Raw genomic sequence first — 19,658 nt, forward strand, 5'->3', positions numbered from 1 at the left:
ATATAAAACAAAATATCCAATATTAAGGAATTCAATAAAAAAAAATTAAAATATGACTTTTTCATAAAAAAAATCCTAAACAAATTCAAAACATAATTAAAAATCATTCTATGGAGTATCTATGAATAACAAATAAAGAATAAACTAATAGTCTAGAGGAACAAATGAGGCATACCGACTCAAAAAAGTAGGAAGAACACAATCAAAAGATCTTGCTATTGAAACCGAACTAAAGACCTGGAAAATATGAATGGAGGGGAAAGTCCAAATACTTAGTGAGAGGTTATAACTATAACACATACTAATATACATTTTAAGATAAACAAATATGGTTACATAAATCAAGTACCAAACAAAACAAGTATATCAAAGATATCATATCAAATGGTGTACAAAAAAGGTATGCATGTCAGAATTATATATCATATTACTGACATCCTACCCGTCAGCTAGGGAACACACACACACATACATATAATTATGGGAGGCCAATCTGTACAATACTGACACCTTACTCGCCAGCTAAGAAACAAAATATCATGTATATATAGGCTAACTACTATTTGTTAGTATGAAGTAACTAACTATCTTATGTTAATTTGGTATTTCTGACAGTGGTTTAAATAGGGTAACAAAAATCATAAACTCAAATGAACAAATAGTATGAATATAGGGTTCATGGTTTATCGTCAAGATTCATAATGCAAGCATGATCACATTTGAACAATTATAAAGGATATATAAATCATGTTCAAATCAAACAAGTATATGATGAGTATTTAAGAAGAAAAATAGAATAATAATAACAATAACTAATCAGGCTTATATAATCAACAATAGCAAAAATACTCATCATTTCATACCAATATATATATATATATATATATATATATATATATATATATATATATATATATATATATATAGTAAAAACTATCCCACTCACCCGGAAAGACAAAAACAAAAGGAAGCAAACGAAACCTAAGCAAATCGACTCACTGAGGATCAACTAGAGCTGTATTAGCTAAACCTATATGAAAAAAATAAAATATACATTAAAAAACTACTCAAAACTGAATCCTATATACAAAACAAACTGAACAAGATCAAAAAAGACCCTATTGCTCCTTAAATGGTTGACTGGTATGAACAAATTGGTCAACCAAAACAAGTCGGTCGACAGTTAGTAGAGTAAACGGTATACTGCACCAAAAAGAGACATCTAATAGACCTACCGAACACAGCCCAACCGGTTGACCGCACCTCCTCAACAGTTTGACCAAGTGAACAGAACATACCTAACCTACTACTGTTTCTCCAACTGGTTGACTGCCCACACCTCAAACGGTCGAACGAAAGTATGTTCAACAACTGGTCGACTTGTTCACTTGAACTAGTTGACTGTTTGATCGAGAAACCTAGAATTCTCAACTTGCAGTCTCAATCAGATTTTACCAAAACTCAACTACACGCTCAACAACATCAAAACAATATTTAACGATTTTAAACCATCCAAAAACATATTTTTAACGTCCTAAACCCAATATCCATATTTAATTCCATCATGATTATAAAAAAATATCAAATTCCTCAATTCAACCTAAAAGCCCTAGTATGCCTTGTACTGTTCATAATATGAAATTAAAAACAAAGTTCAAAATGATCTTCCCTTGTTATCAACACTCAGCAACCCCAAACCAAAATAAAATCCACCAAAGGGAATGATTGATTATCCGGAGTAGAGAAAACTTAAGAGATGTTAGTAGTGTGTTCTTCCGTTTTGTTTTTCTGAACAATTATTTCTTGTTTTTTTTTTCCTTTTCTGACTAAGAAAACCCCTATTTATACTTGAGTTTAGGGACTATGGCTGAACTTATAGGCTTTGGGTTCTTGAGGCTTTAAGGCCAAAACTTGGGCCTTACAATCACCCTACTGATTCAAAACTATTGTAGATTCTATTGAACGCAACTCGAATTAAAATGATGACTACTTTCCAAAGAAAATACCAAAACAAGCGCTACCTATTCCGCTTGCATTGGAGCATGACACTAAGGATTGTTTTGCCTTGAAAAAAAAAAAGTCCATCAATCAAGGTTTTCTATAACAGTTTATGAAGAATTATTGCTTCATTGGACAAGAGACGGGTACTTGTAATAAACAACAAATTACACAGGCCAGAATAATGTCATACTTGTTGGTTTGTTCCAAAAAGGTGATACTAGACTCTCAAAAAAGACGTTTAAGAAACAAGTGTTAATGACTAGTAAGGACATCACTAGCTATATGCAATGAAACCATCCTCCTTGCTCCTAAAGATCGACTTGTCCCCACGACAATGCCTTTGTTGTAACATAAATTACCTTAAACCATTTGATACATCGCATCTTAATTGTCTCTTGGGATATTTGGTAGAAGATGTGAATAGCAGATGGGGCAATGTAATTCCTAGTCATTGTGGGAATGTACCCTAGATGTAATATAAGTTATAACCCTTATGTTGAAAGTTAAAATTTCGACTTTTGATTAATTATATCAAGAATTTGACTCAATTTTGTAACAAACTAGATCAAAAAAGTCATTTCTAACAAAACATGTTTATAACTCTCCTTCAAGTTAACAAATCATACCAGACGTAATCTGAATTTCTGTGTACTTTTGAAATGGTTCTTGGATGTTTTTTTGAGGATTGATGTTGGCCAGCTCAAAGGCATCTTCAAAAGGTTTGCAGACAACTGGAGTTTTTTGAAGTACTCAAACAGGATTAGACGGACAAGGATGTTCAATGATGTCAAGAATTTGGCTTTTGGGTGTATAGCCGAACTCCAATTTCATCACAAGCATTGATGTCTTCGTAATTAAAGGGATTATTAGGGCCTCAAAGCTTGAACTGCTGAGAACTTTAGCCACATGTGCTTGATCGGCATTTGAGAATATCTATTACATAAAACCCAGAAAAAAAATCATCATCAGAACTAAGAAAGCTTAATTTGTAGTTGATTATCTACTTGTATTCAATTAGAAGGCAGCCTGAGCAAAAGACTTCTTAGAACATGGTCAGGCTTTACCCTCTCGTATGGCAATCTCCCATGAACAAATCTGTAAACATGAAAATGTAAGTAAGATCGTTTATATAGCAACAATCCATTTTATGTGAAAGAAAGCTAAAGCTATATATGTGGGGATATTTTACTTGGTACCTGTGATAGTCATCGCTGTCAAAATCATAACCAATGGCCTAGAAAGAGGAAAGAAATCGCAGAACAGCAGTAAATCGGTTGGATTTTGGTAAAAGGTTTGTCAAGATGATTTCATTTTTCTTTTCAATGACAACAAGGCCATATATATACCTTGAGAGCTGCCATGGATGTGCCATAACTCTTGTACAGAACACCATTCATTTGAGAGGCTTCAGTTTCTTCTATATATACCAAGCTTCTGAATCATGTATTCTGGACAAGGCTATATATGCTCTAATTAATTAAGGAAGGAGGAAATTAAGGTGTAGGCATTATATATACCTTGAAAATTCTTGGTAACTTCCTCCAACAGCCCAGAACTTCGAGGATAAAGCTTATCATCAACATCTACAAACAAGACACATATATTTCATGTGATGATTTTATTAATACATGGGCTATGGATTATGAACTGTTAAAGACTGTCTGCTTGAATGAGGGTTTCTTAACAAACATAAAATTAATATTTTTATTATATCGTATGATATTGAAAAATGATGAGACCCACTAAAGTTGATTAATGCTGGACAAATAATACTTGATCTTGAGTTAACTGAAAATATAAATAATTATTTTTTATATTAAAAAAAATTTGACTTAGCCCGCGATGTAAAGCGAGCCAAATATCAAAATTATATTTAATCTACAATATTTACAGCAAAAGGAAACTATTATAAATAACTTGTGCTAATTTTGATTTTTCAATATACTAATTTTATGCGGGAACCAATTATTTATGAAAAAATTATATATATTAGAGAATAATATAAATTATATCTTGAGACTTCCCTTAACAATTTAAAATTTTTAGATTAAAATAATTTTTTGATATGGTATCAGAGTCTTAATAACCAAACAATCACGAATTTAAATTTCATTATTCTTAATTATTTAATAAAAATTAAATATAAAATAATATAGATCAATATAAATTTTAAATTAAAAAAACTATTTTTAAAAAATTATATTAAAAAATAATATAAATTATATTACATCTCACATGTAATGTAATGAAAGTGTGATTTTCACCGCATGAGTACGATGGCTCAGTGAAGCGACATGTAGGTCCATAGCGTTCAAAATTGCAAGACCGTGACTAAAAGCATGAATTGATAAATTCCAATTGCCGCAGTATAAGTATTGCGACTTTACACAAAGTTATTTTATATTCCAAGTGCACGTATAGAGCCTTTCAGAATCAGGCATGTTAAAATATTCAACACAAAAAATGCAATTGATTTCACTGGATAAAAATTAATTCTAGGATTTTTAATTGTTAATCCATTAACTTTTGCGTTGTTTTGATAACGAGGGCTAAACAAATAATGTTTTATAAAAATTTAATTTTTTAATTTAAAATTATATTTTATATTTAAAATTATTTTGATACGTTGATTTTAAAAATAATTTATTAAAAATAAAAAAATTATTTTAATATATTTTTAATTAAAAAAATACTTTGTCTGTTGAGTCACAGGCTATGCGGCTCATTGGGCTCAAGTCTTTTTCCAGCACATGTTCATACATTAATTCCTTGGACACGCAATTGAATAGTAGAAAGTACAGGAAAATGGCGTCTGAAAGGCTTCTTGATTAATTTGAAATTTGTTTGCTTTTGAAAATATTTGTTTTAAATGGTAAGTGTTTGAGTTAATTTATATATATCTTAATTAATTTTTTAAAATTTTAAAATTAATAATTATATAAACTTTTAATGATTCTGAGATTTATGATATTCAAACTAGTAATTTTTAAAATATCAAATTTAAAATTTGACTAATTAAACTATACTTGTTATAATTTTATAAACCTCCTGTATATTGCATGTATATTGCATGAAAGCAAAATGCACTCCAGATCCCAATGTTTCAAACTGTTTAAAATTTTATATCATATGATACTCAAAGTATTTTTCTCTATTTTCTAATTAAAACTATAAATTTCTTTATTAATTATTTTAACAAATTAAAAAAATATAAAAAATGTTGGTGTTTTATCTAAATTTTAAAAACAGTGCCTATATTACTGATTATATTGAGTATTTTTTTTATTATTATTATTAAAGTAACGTGTGTGTAGGGTGTTCAAGTAATATTTAACTTTCTTATGTTTAATTTTTTTTAAACTCAAGAATTACTCTAACCAAAAAAAAAAAAAAATACACACACACACACAATATATAATAAGTTATAAATAACCAATAGTATTTTATAATAAAATACTATAATCCTTGTTGATTATCTTATATTTTAAAAATAAAACTATATAATTTAATCAAACACTATTTATTAGTTGCTTCAAACATTAGTTGGTAACTAATTACTAGAAAAATTTATGTTTTTTGTTATTTTTGCTTATAGAGATAGATGAAATTAATGATCTTATTGATAAATGATTGAATTATAAGGTAAATGATAAAGAATAAATATTTAAATAAAAAATCGGTAGAACTCATAAGCCTCAAAGGGTAAAATAAAATTACTTAAAAAAATTAATTGAACAATGGATGAACAATCTTCTATCTTCCATATGTCAGATACTGTTTATTTTGTATTTAATTCTTTTATTTTTATTTTTTATATTAATATTAATTCTATATCTTATATCTATTTCATCATTATATCCTTTTATTAGTTGGAGGTGCTAATACATTTAATTATTATTTTTAACTCATAATATTTTGACACATGTTCTATATTTTGTTTATAGAGATAGATGAAATACTTTTGTTAATATTCATTCTTGGACCTTAGAATTTTCAAAAAGATTTCTTTCATCCCTATTCTCTATTTTTTTCTTATAAACAATTCTTTATATAAAAGAATATTTCTTGATATTGGCCAACAATTTTTTTTTAGTGAATTTAGAAAAAAAAAATTCCATTGGTGGACAGGAGAACACTTAAGAGAGGAGGTCTTTCGAAGCTTATTAGTCACAAAAAGAAAAAGAAAAAATCTCTGCTAGAATTAAAGTTATAAACAATTCTTTATATAAAAGAATATTAATCTCTTGATTTTCTAAAATTATAGAGGAAGGACTAAGGGATTTCAGCTCTTGAAAACTCTTTAATAATTATAATTACCGGATTAACAAGAAGACAATTAATTATTAGTATATTCTCCACTCAATTTTCTTTAGCTTCTCCTTCATACCATGAAAGTAAAAAGACAAGGCCACCATTCCCCTCTATAAAAAGCAACTGTGTTAGTATCTTTTTCATTGATATTACTCCCTTTTAGCATGAGAGGATTAGGGGTAATTAGTTTTTTATTCAGTTTAGTTTTTTTAGAATAAAAATCGGTTCGACTTGGTTTTTTTCCGGTTTGGCTCGGTTTTTTTTTTGGGTTCGGTTCGATTTTTTCAGTTCCAGACTTATAAAACCGAACCGGTCAGTTTTTTTAAAATTCTAATCGGTTTTTTTCACAATTTAGTTTTTTCAGTTATTTTATTGGTTTTCTTGATTTAATCGGTTTTTCAATTTTTTTACTCACCCCTAGAGAAGATATATTTTAGTAATGCCCTTGCCTTTACAAGCATAGTCTCAATTATCTTGCACAAACCTTCAACACACAGGGAAGGAACTCTTAAAGGCTACATACATTACTAAGGGAATAAATTATAAAAACTTGGAAGAATAGGGTTTTTTATTCCCGATACCCTATCAAGGTCACCCTGATTTAAACTAGACACTAGCAACACTTCAAAATTTAGCTGGGTTCTTTCAAGATTAACATCAGTATAGTTAGTGATGAAGAATTATTCTCAGCACTACCAGAGGATGATAATGCCATAACAGAACATGAGTAAAAGGTTGTGATTTAATAGCTTCAATAATTATAGCCTTATGAATCATAACAATAGTAGGGTGTGACATCTTTTTTAAAGAAAAAGCACTCAACTAAGGATGATAAACATAACAGACCTCCATTAACTTTTTTATAGTAAGAACTATAAAAAAAAGATGTAATGGGAGTAATTGGCTTCGACAATACATAAGGAAACATGTTAAGATAAAATTTAGAGCAAACGTATTAAATTTAAATAACTTTGATTGAAAAAAATTACTTCTAAGCTTGGTCCTTCACTTAATAATGGGATTCTTGTCCTTTTTTATATATAAAATTTTGAAATAGGTTAGGGTTTAATAGGATCAACTATTAGTTAAGGTTAAAGATTAATCATAGATTGAGAAGTTGCATAAAAAGTTGTTGTAAGAACATGGGACAAAATAAAGGATCATTATCGAACAATTAAGGATATAGGTTCTTACATAATGTTTTATGTACATGTCTTTTACTAAATCTTATGATAGGGCTTTTAAACATCTTTATTTTCTTTTCCTTGATAGTTTTCATAAAAAAAAATAACTTTATTACCATTTCTTTTAAGGAAGCATTATAGATAAAGTCTATGATTATGTTTATACAAAGTGATAAACCTTGATTGGTGGCCCAAGTTCAATGAGAAGTCTTCCACTTAAAGATTTCTAATGTAATGCTCCTTTTTTTTCTAGAAACTTTTGTCACTTCTTTTAAGTTGATAAAGGTTATTCTATCTGGACTAGTTTTATTTATAGCATAAAGCATGAGGAATTGAATAAAATAAAGGAATAATAGTTATATAAATAGCAATTGAGTGTTGTAAGATTCATAAGAATAGTAATTATCTTTGAAATGTGATCAATCACCTACTCAAAGTCTAGATTTTTATAGGTCAGGATGCTTATCTAAAATGCAATGTTTTTTTCCCTTTTAACCTTTGTTCTTTGATGTTATGAAAGCAATATTCATTGAGGTTTTGACCTCGTTGATTTCAGAGGCAATACTGCTATATCATTCTTATTTTTTAGACCGAGGAAAGTTTGTACACATTCTTCAAAAGACAAGTCTTGAAAGGAATGTTGTAAAAGGTTGCTTTCTTAAAAGGTAGAGTTAGGGTCAATAATCATCCTTACATTATTGAAGCCTAGAAAGTAGGAAGTTGATTATGCCTAACCCACTATGGTACTTTTATAAATTCTTCCTTTCATTATAAAATGGTTCATCCTCATATCTAGTTTGACACTTTTCTCATGTATTATAGATATAACTCGATTCAAAAACACCTAAGACTACATTCCTAAATTGTACTAAAGTTATTGTTATTTTTAGGTATGATTTGGTAGGCTTCTGGTTTTAGAACATATGAGGTTGCATACCTAATGTAGTATAAAAGCCATATGTTCTTTAAAAGTAGAAAGATCAATTATTTATCCCTTTCTTTTCATGGAAAAGCTACATTCAGGTTTGTCGAACACCAAGTCTTTAAATAGCAGGAATCAGTCTTGATGGAAGCACAAAACTCCTTATAAACTAGGTAAAGGCCAGTTATTATGGCCAAATCATGTAAGCTGATGGTTCACATTCAAATCTTGAATACAAACATGTTGTTAAACTTCAAATAGGTAGAGAGAAGGTAATTAAAAGCTTCTTATTAGGCTTTGAAGTGGTTATGGAGAGCTAAATCACATAAAAAAGTCTCATGACTTCATAAACATTTGATGCCTCTGTTGATTGCAAAAATAATCTTTCCACCCATCTAATGTGATCAATAGGAGCAATACTCGGCCACAGTGGAATGGATTTATTCTAGATTTTTAGTTTAATATAGTCATCTTAAAGGGTAAGTCTTTCACTTTTAATATCCAGAGCGAAGTGATTATCATCTGTTTCCTTGGGTACCTTTTTAAATAATGAACCATGGAATTCCCCTTGTGCATTCTTTGTAACACTAATTATGGACCGATTAATATGAGGCAAGTAATCCACATAATTTTGATAAAGAGTTATGAGTGTAGACTTGGTTGGAACAAAGCTTAAGGCTGTCATTTTTTAAGAGAGGAATGATGTTTAGGGTTCTTGATTGGTTTTTAACAAAGAAGTCTTTAAGCTTAAAAGAGAAATAAAGAGTTATGAGTGTAGACTTAGTTGGAATAAAGCTTGAGGCTGTCATTTTTTAAGAGAAGAATGATGTTTAGGGTTCTTGATTGGTTTTTAACAAAGAAGTCTTTAAGCTTAAAAGAGAAATTTGGGATTTTTTTTATGGAAATAAAGGATCAAGTGCAATTTATAGGTCCTAGGCATCACTCATAAAATCAGAGCACATGATATTCTAAAACTAAACTAATTATTTGGAGCTATTGACATGGCAAACATGTTTTAAAAACATGATCGATGGTTTTAGGTGAATGATGTAACTTGCCACATCATATTTAATTGATTTGATCTATCAAATATGACAAGGTGAATATCTCTTCATTTAAAAAATAAAGGAATATAGGAGACATTGTATACACCAAAAATAAATATTGACATGTCAATCAGAAAAGAAAAATGATTGTTCATGATAAATTAGAGAAAAAAAAGGCTAAAATCGATTGTGAATAATAAAGTTAACCAGGCTTAAGGAAGTTTAAGAAACCAAAAAAAATGATTGACTGCAAGAAAAGAGTTCATGTAATCAACAAGGATGAAACGATTGACCATGAAGAAAAGGTTTATGTGATTGACTAGAGTATTCAGGCTTACATAAAACAAGAATCCTCAATATGCATAGTTAGTTAGTTTTACTCGACAAGTTAGGATTCATGTGTTTATAAGGGACAAAGTTATGTTTTAGTTAGAGTATAAGTTGTATCAAGATTCATCATGTAAGCACATTATCTACTATGAATAGTTTGTAGAGGATTGGATTTAAGAGATTACATTGGACTCTAATAACTTATAACAATATAAATAGAGTCATACAACTATTGCAAAAATGATCAGCTCTATATATGCAATTTCAATTCAATTTATCTTTTGTTTCAGTGTTTACTACTTTCTTTGTTGCTTTAATTAATTTTCATAGTACCCTTTATACTTTCTTTCAATACTTGTTTTCTTCCATACATATGGTGAATAAAACAAATAACCTTTTTAAAATTCGAGGTCTAACATCCATACACTATTTGATTTTACAAAACTGTTATTTATCTCAATTCAAAATTTAATTTTTGTCTTCTTATTGAAAGAATTAAATGAAAAATATCTGTATAACTAATTCAAGAAATTATTTGGCTAATCAACAACTATATGACAAAAAAACAAAATAAAAATAAAAATTGAAGCAAGACACTTCAATAACCCAACAATGATAATTCATCATCACAAAAACAAAATTTATCAATCTAACATTTTCACATATACAAGTCAATTAATCGACCCTCCAAACAAAAAAGAAAAAAAATTCATAATAAAATTTATCACATATATGCTACGTCGTGGCGAATATTCCACTTCAATGTAAAATGTAATTATCTATCTGGCAAATATAGGGGAGATAATAAATTCTTGTCGTTTATCGGTGGAAAATGAAATGGGAGTTGCCACCTAGTATTTTGGTCACTAGGAACCCTAACTGGTCTTAGAGATCGGATACGGGGACTAATTGCGTAAAGGGAAGGTATTAGCACCCCAAATATGTTTTATCTAAGGTAAGCTGCATTGTTTGATTGTCTGATAAAAAGCTAAGGTGTTATCGTATTTCTAGTTGTTGGTCTGTCTATGGTTTAAGAAAAGTCCTCCTCAGTAAGGAGGTCCTTATCTTATCGGGTAAAAACCTAACTATTCTAACGTCTATATGAAAATATATTTTTAATATCAGGAATACGTTTTACGTATAAATTCGTAATCCTAGATACTAAAAGAAGATAAAGAGATTTTTTTAGAATTTTTGAAATATTGGCATAGTTATCATGGTTCTAACAAACTTGTTGTTAAAGCCAAAGTGCATGCTAATACATATAATTTTTTGAAATTTCCTTTGTTGTATGAAAATATGATGTGATGATTTTTTTTCTTTATTTTGGAGAGACTTGGCCGTATGAATGAAAATAAAATATTTTTTATTTTTTATTTTTTTGATGTCTTGATGAAAACCAGGTATTTTCATACCGGATTTGTATCTTTACAGTATAAAAATACAAACCGATTGTTGCTACCCAATTTTGACCCATATTTTAATAATTTTTCAAAAATAAAAAAAATAAAAATAGAAATAAAAAAGGGTTTACATGTGGCGATAACATAGAGCATCATGACTAATATTAATGAAGCAATATGTCAAGGAGATAATTATTGAATCATATATAATTACTGCAAAATAAAATACCAGAGATATATGATTTGATTCGTGCTAGTTATGGAAAATAACCAATGCAATATAAAATACCATATATATAGGATTTGTTGGTGCTGATTATAGAAGATAATCTCTGCAATAATTAATGCAATATTTCCTTGAATAGCACATGTAGAGATTTATATATAAATGAACCCTTAGAGAGGGGAAAAAAAATATTCAGAAAGGGGCAATTTTTCAGAAAAAGGGAGCTAAACATAAAAACCCTAAAGATAAAAAAACCCTAAACCCGTTTTCTCTCTTGGAACTCTTCCTTCCCCTCTTAGACAACCAGAGTTCCCCTGACACTCTGTTTGCCCTGTCGCCAGCCAAACAAACCAAGAGCTAACCTCCAAACCACAGCAACCGCACACTCTCCCCTCCATCTCCCCGATTGCAACTCCCTTTTACTGCCTTCATACACTGTCCCCTCTCTCTCGGAATCTTCAGGACTCTTTTAAGAAAAAAACATCACCGTAACTTTCAAAGCAAAGCAAAGACAGTAACTGCAAATTGCTTCAAACGCACAGCATTTGACACGTCAGAACACCCTCCTCTCCTGCATAATTCCATCTCTCTGTTTCACTATTCTTGAGCTACTACGAGAAGCGTGTTGCTTGCTGGACATTGTGATGTGGATTTGGTTTATTTTGGAGGCTGAAGGATTCGCAGCTATCATATAAAGACGATCCTTGTGCTGATCATGGGATGCTTTTTCTTTGGAAAAGATGGTCTTAATCTACATGTGGTTTGGGCATGATCATAGCCGTAGTTGGGATGATTTGGCATGGCAACGCCTCGTCTAAACCTGGAGGATAAATTAAGCATACAAGGGGAAAATGAGACGTGAGCAGCAACCAGTCGTCGCCCACTTCGCCTCTAGCTGCTGCCTCGCAGGTAAGTCTTTCTTTCTTTGTTTTTGCCTAATTAATTACCCTGCCACTGTAGCATGCATATGCATGCAACTGTGGCAGAACCGGTTACTGGTTTGGGCCAGTAACCGGGTTGGGTTTGTTGTCTTTAATTGGATTAACCATGATGCTTCTGTTTTCGAAAAAAAATATATAAAATATTTTTTTTGTGTGTTGCATACGGCCAATACCCTTACATGTTTTAGAACGTTTTTTTTTATGTACAAAAAATATTGGAAGTTTTTTTAAAAATGTGTTTTCGCATGGATTTCTTAAACACCAAAAAAATTGTTTTCTTGCATTTCTGGATTTTACAACATGTTTGTAAAACTCCAAAAGGTATTGGCCAATATTCCAAAAAAATATAAAAATCTTATTTTGTGAAGAAATCATCTGGTACGTATTCACCATTAATGTTTGGATAAAGAAATCCCAAAAGGATGAATATTCAAAATATTTAATGGGAATAACTTGTTATTATTCACTATTAATATTTGGATAAAGAAACCCTGAGTGGTAAATATCCAAAATAATTTTCTAGGAATAATAAATCCGCACACATCCTTGAAAGAAGCCTTGATTATAATCGAGGACATTTCAATTTTTTTTACTCCACGGTTTACGAGCCGTGAGAGTATAAAACACTAAGGCAAAAATAGGCTTTTAAAGCGCCCTAGATTTCTAAATTTTTGTTCCTCCTCTTTGCGATTTACGAGTTGCAAAACTCTTGAAATACTAAGGGAAAAATGAGCTTTTAAAGCACATGGAATCTCCTTGGATTTCTATCTTAATAAATTTAGTCTGAATCAAACACAGATTTCAAGAGATCTGCATTGGTTCTCCTTAACACTTTGTAGACATATCTAAAGGTATGATCTATATTGGCCAAGAATTCTTGCTTTTAGACTTTGAACCCAAATCCATTCATCATAGCAAACCTATCATAGGAAAACTAATTAAGAGAACACCAACACCATAGCAATTATAAAGCAAACCAAACACCAAACAGCTTACCTTAGGTAGGGCGTACTAGGGGTGCTAATACCTTCTCTTTACGCAACTAGTCCCTTGCCTTAGAATCTCTGAAAGACCAGTCAGGTTTTCTAGTGACCATAATACTAGGTGGCGACTCCCTTATTACACAAACAAACAAAGACCCCGAAACCAATCGAGGATCACCGCGACACCGCGCTTCGCTCGCGAGGGTGCAACACCGATATTGATCAAAATGTAGTAACAAACTTGCAAAAAATCACATATTTTTTTAAATAATTCTCGGAAGAAAAATTTTCGAACAGGCCAGACCCGTCCCAAAAGGAAACTGGGCCGAAATCAACCCAAAATAAATTGGGGCCTGATTTCTACAAGGCTGGACTCAGCCCGACCGCATGGGCGGGGCTGATGTTCCAGCCCGAAACAAACATGGACTGGTTACTGTACATGAGCACAGTAACCAGTTAATTAATTAGCCAGTTACTATGCACCTGCACAGTAATCGGTTAATTATTTTCTTGCTTGCAGAACCATCTTCCCCTTATCTCATTTTATTGTTCATCTTCTTGCTTGTAGAACGTGCATAGTGCACGTTCTGCATGCAATAAGATGAACAATAAAATGAGATAAGGGGAAGATGGCTGACCTGTGGTGGCTCTGAAGGTGGTGCTGCCGGCAGTTGCTGACTGGAGAATGACTTGGATGGTGGTTAGCTTTTCTTCGTTTTCTTCTTTGTGTTTAATTTTTCCTACTCTGTTCTCCTCTGTTTCTGTTTTCTCTTTCTGTTTCTCACAGTGCTGTTGTTGATTGGGAGAACAGTGGTAGCTGGCGGTGGTGATGATGACAGAGCGACGATGGCTCTTCCCTGCGGTGGCGAGTAGTGTTTTGCTGCAGTTTTTTTCTTCTCCTTCCCCGTACAGAGGCACCATCATCTGTTTTCCTTCCTAGTTTGCTTCTGTTTGCTTTGCTTTACTATTTCTGTCACCTTGCTTCTCTGCTTCTTCTTTCAAGTGGTGCGCGGGCAGTGTTTTGATGCAGTTTTTTTCTTCTTCTTCCCCGTGCAGAGGCACCAACCTCTGTTTTCCTTCCTAGTTTGCTTCTGTTTTCTTTGCTTTACTGTTTCTGTCACCTTGCTTCTTTGCTTCTTCTTCCAAGTGGTGGTTCTAAGAGGAAGGTATGCGGTGCCTTGCTATTTTGGCTGCTTTGCTGGCGGTGCTGCGGTGGAGGCCGATGGCGGTCTCGTGGCTTACGGACGACAGCTCCTAGCAGTAGCAAGACTCAACTGTTCACTCCCCTTGGTATTTCGTTTTTCTTTCTCTTCTCTTCCTTATCAAGCCCCTTCCCTTTCTACACTCCCTGTTTACGTTCTCTTAAATTCCCCCCTGTTTCAAGCTTCCCCGTATTCTTTCCTTCATTTCTCTCTGTTCTCTGTTCTCTCGTTCAAACTTCTCTCCCCTACTTAACTCTCACAACGCATCTCCCCATTTCAAACTTCCTCCCTCCTTGTTTGTTGGTGTTGGGCGCAGTATTTATAGAGCAAAGGGAGTCGGGGCGTCCCTACTGCCTCCCTATTGCTGCGCATGGGGAGCATGGCTTTACTGCCCTTCCACGATGCTGGGTTGGCTGGCCAGTGGGTGTGGCTGGCAGGGTACGGCTCCCTTGATTTCTCATCATAAAAGGGCGAGGGGCTTCAGGTCTTGGCAGAGCACGCGGGAAGAGAGATAGGCAGCAAAATTAAAGAAGAAAAAACAAAAAATTTCTTTCTTCCCTGCTGCACGTCCAGGGGAAGAAGAAAGAGGAATAGTGTCATTAAAAACGACATCGTTCTGTTCTTTATATATATATATATATATTATTTTATTATTATTATTATTATATGTTTTATTTTTATTTTTGTGTGGGAACCCAAAAATGGGTTACAACAAAATCAATCATAAATTAAAAAAAATATAATATCCATGATCAATCAATGCAATAAAAAAAAATTAAGTAAAGAAAAGTTTAAAGATTAATTATCAAAATGAAGAAGTTTGATGACTAAGTTCTGATCTTTTATACATATGACACATGCCAATTATACTATGAAGTTAACTGTCAAATTTAGTGATGTTAATCTCACCAATTAATACAAGGATGCATCGATAACAAAATATAACTACAATATTGATATAAAATAAAAACTAATAGAGAGATATTTTAAATATAAAATATAAAAATACAAGGAATTTTTTTTCATGGAAACGTTAATGATGTTTTAATGAGAAGGATAGAAGGATTACAAATCTACTACTTAAGACTTCTTTTCCTTTCTTTTTCTTAGCATGAAAATATAAGATATTGTCAATTTAATTCTTTTATCTACTAAATATAATATTTACACAATTAAAAAACAAGAACATGTGTAGGAGCAAGTGAATTTGGTTGGTATTAGAGTAAACTTTCCATAGTTATTTTCTGCTAACGTGGGAATTTCTTTATACCATTATTTTATACTATGAATTTGATTTTTTTATTTAAAATTAATTTTTTTATTTTTAAATTGTTTTGATATTCTAATATCAATTATAATTTTTTTAAAATAAAAAAATATTATTTTAATATATTTTTAAATAAAAATATTTTATTTTATGTGTTCCTCTCTTTGTCATGGTTGTTGGCGAGTAGGTATATATATGAATTGATTTGACTCATTTATGAGATGAGTCGTAGGCATGCAAGATAGGACCCAACTTCACCACGTGGATTGCTAATGGTCATGGTTCTTTGAGTCCATCTCTAGGGCTACGGTGTATTTTGTGTACGAACAGACTACACGCATTATCATGATTTTCGGATTAATTTTAAGGAGGAATTCATGACTATTAGCATCCCACGTGGTTAGATATGTATCCCTTTTATTAATAATAATAATAAAAAAAAAACTAAAAGGAATTAGGATTTAATGCACACCTAACTCAATGCACTATATATTAAAATATTATAATAACTATTTTGATATTCTTAATAAAAAAATATTAGCCTAACTATTGGAGGAATATGGCTCTTTTTTAATATTCATTCATTATTATTGATTTTTTTTATATTTTTAAAACATATTAAAATAACTAAATTATATTTAAAAGAAATATATATTTAAATAGTATCTAGGGACCTTTTTATATTTTTACTTTTTCAAATTACAATAAAATTACTAACTTACCTTTAAAATGAAAATTTCTTTAATTACCTTCTAGTGACATTTTCATATTTTCAATTTAATTTTTAGTTATTATTAAGTTGATTGGGGAAATTTTATATTTTTATAATTATAAAATATTATTTTAATAAATAGTTACCTTGTGCATTGCACACGCTAATGTGCAAGTTGTTTTCGTTATTCAATTGGCATGTAAAAGAGTTTTTAGACGTCTAAACGATATCTTTCGGGGTGGTGTTCAAATAGTTTTGATGACCTCTCCATCCCTAGATAGTGTGTATGGCTTACTAACCTCTGGCTTTGCACCGACGACTTTTTTTTCCTTCTTTTCTTTTTTTTTCCCTTGATTTTTGCAACTAACACTCCAAACTTTTAAGGCAGTTCCATTCAATACATTTTTTCTTCAATTTTAGTTTAATTTCTTTTGATTACTATTTATTTTATTTGAAATAATTTATAAAATTAGATTTTTTTTTCAATCTCGTCCTCCATATTTGGTCCACATTTTTGTATTGGTATTTGTTTTATTTAAGATAATTATTAAAAATGATTTCTTTTAATAATTTCATCCTCCATTAGTTTTTTTCTATCAAATTTTATCCCCGTTCTTTTTATTGTTATTTTTTTTAGTTTGATATTTTTTTCATTTTCATTATTCAAAATTAAATTGGTTGGGAATTAAGTTTCTTGATTGAGCTCGAGTTAATATTTCACAGGTTGCGAGGGTGATTAACCTTGATTTAGAAGATTCGTCCAGGTTTGTTTGTTTCTTCTTTTTTCAAGCTCGTATTTTTACAGTTTCATTCTTCAATATTTATTTAATTAAAGATTAAGTTTTGTTATTTTTTTATTTACCTTCTATATGATTTTTCACTAATTCTAAAAATTACTTAGGTTATCTTGAGTTTTTTACTTCTTGTTATTTGTTAAATTTAGCTTTTTTAAAAGAAATTTATTTTTTGAGTTAAATTAAATTAATTGGTTAAATATGAGCATGAGATGCTCTATGATATTTTGTTTGGTTTGCTTTTTAGGTCATTGCTCTGACAATACGTGCGGTCTATTTTAGTGTTGTCATGCAGCCTTTCACAATGGCATTACAATCATCTCAATGAACTCTTTCTAGTGGTAGAGCGATGTCCGTGATAAAACAACAGTGAATCTCCAATGGACTTTTCTTTCTTTTCCTTTCGAGAATGATATTGGTCACTCATTTTTTGTAGTTTATTATTGACTTTTTATGTTTATTTTATTTAATTTTTTGTAATCATATTATTAAATTAACTGAGGTTTTGAACTCAGACAAGTTAATGACTTGGATTTTAGATTTTTCTTGCTTTTTAAAAAATAATGAAGTCACCTGGACATCTTTTTTTTTATGTTAGAAAAAGTTTAACCCAACCAATGATGTAGCGGGTACCATGTATCTAATGTTTAACCAAGCTTCATCCCTTCAATAAGGTTGCTGATAAAATCTAAGAATGATAATCAGATAAGACTATCTAATTTACTTTAAAGCATATGCCTGAGAAGTGCTTTGACTCAATTCAACTGAATCCCATCAGCACCACAATTCTCCTTTTACTACTTGGTTGGCATGATTATGATAGGTCTTATCTCCTCTGAATGGATATGTAAATGACCTTTTTATCCCCCAACAAAAGAATGCAAGCATCTTTTTTTCTTTATTAATATTGTTTTCTCCTTGTAACCTTTTTTCTTTTTTCTCTCATGTCATCTTTACTAACTTAATCATTAAAGAGAGCCCAATATAGAGAGGCAACCTCTTTGTTTTGTGGTCTCGAGTTATGTCATCCTTTTAAATCCTCGTTGATGGACCAAGATTTGCTAATATTTTTTAAACAATTTTTTATTAGCCAAAGCCTTATTTAACTATGGCCTAGACCTTGAAGGTATGGAAATAGGTTTGAGTGCAAGCGCGTAGCCTGACACCTTTAGGCTCAGGCAGCGCATGTGGGCCCAAACTCCAGATGCCTATCCTAGTGCCTCTTAGTACTAGACCACGCACCTAGGTCGAGGGCCAAACATATGTCCTAGCACCTTTTAGGCCCTACAATGTGGCACGAGCCTAGTTTTTTGAGTTTAAACTTGTAGCCTGAACCAAACACCATGCCCCTAGAATTTTTCACTCACCCGGGCCTTTTAGCTTGGATCCTACTCCATATATATCCTTAGTTGTACAAGAGTCTCTCATGGTTTACCACATTTCCATCTCATTAATACAAATGTACGTGATATATGTCCATTACTAATGTTTATGTCAAAGATATTTGTCCCTTATTAATGCGTGTAAGGGATTATCCCTCATTAATGTTATAATGGTAGAATGACTTTCCAAATCCCCCCTCCATTCAAGCAAAATTCTTGGGCTTAGATGCTAGATGCCTATCTTGGTGCCATTTGAGCCTAGATCACGTGTTTTGGCATAGTGTTAAACGCATGTCTTGGCACCTCTTGGGCCCTAACATGTGTCCTAAGCTTAGTCTTTTGATTTTTTAGCTTAGATCCTACTTCATACACATCTCTAAGTATACAAGAGTCTCCATGGCTACCACATTTCCATCTCATTGATACAAGTTTAAGGTATATGTGTTTCTCATTAATATTTATGTCAGAGATATTTGTCTCTCATTAATATTTATATCAGGGGTATATATCCCTCTTTAATGCTTGTATAAGAGATATTCATCACTCATTAATGTTAAAAGGGTGGAATGACTTTTCATTCATCTCATTCAAGTAAAAGCATAAGGTTCAAGGGATATACATACATCATAAACCACCTAGGTATGGGGTTCATAATTTATCCATTTATAATATAGACACATAACATTATTTTCTCGTACAAAGCATTTATTACATACTAAAATAAGAACAAACTACCTTATTCTTAGAATTGGGGTTCTCTCTTTTCCAAATACCGTCATGAAACCTATACATAAAATACACTTATTTTAACCACCATAGGATGAACATCTCTTATCATTCTATACCAAACTTCTTGAGCTCCCCAAAGCCTAATAGATATAGCATCAAGATACGATATGTGATTGAACACATTGAAAACAAATAACTATAGCCCTTATCAGGATTGGGGTTCTC

At 31.3% G+C, this 19,658-nt stretch overlaps 1 long non-coding RNA gene across 1 annotated transcript; it reads right to left on the reverse strand.

Annotated features, from left to right (window-relative positions):
* Window positions 1–2,612: 2,612 nt before the first annotated feature.
* On the reverse strand, window positions 2,613–3,649 carry LOC133667883 (uncharacterized). The gene is made up of 3 exons (XR_009833580.1): window positions 3,198–3,649; window positions 3,066–3,096; window positions 2,613–2,934 (listed from the first exon to the last, which is right to left on the reverse strand). It is a non-coding gene; the product is annotated as an uncharacterized LOC133667883 (long non-coding RNA).
* Between the last annotated feature and the right edge of the window lie 16,009 nt (window positions 3,650–19,658).

The sequence above is a fragment of the Populus nigra genome, chromosome 11 (assembly GCF_951802175.1).
Source record: "Populus nigra chromosome 11, ddPopNigr1.1, whole genome shotgun sequence".
In the NCBI taxonomy this organism is placed as follows: Eukaryota; Viridiplantae; Streptophyta; class Magnoliopsida; order Malpighiales; family Salicaceae; genus Populus; species Populus nigra.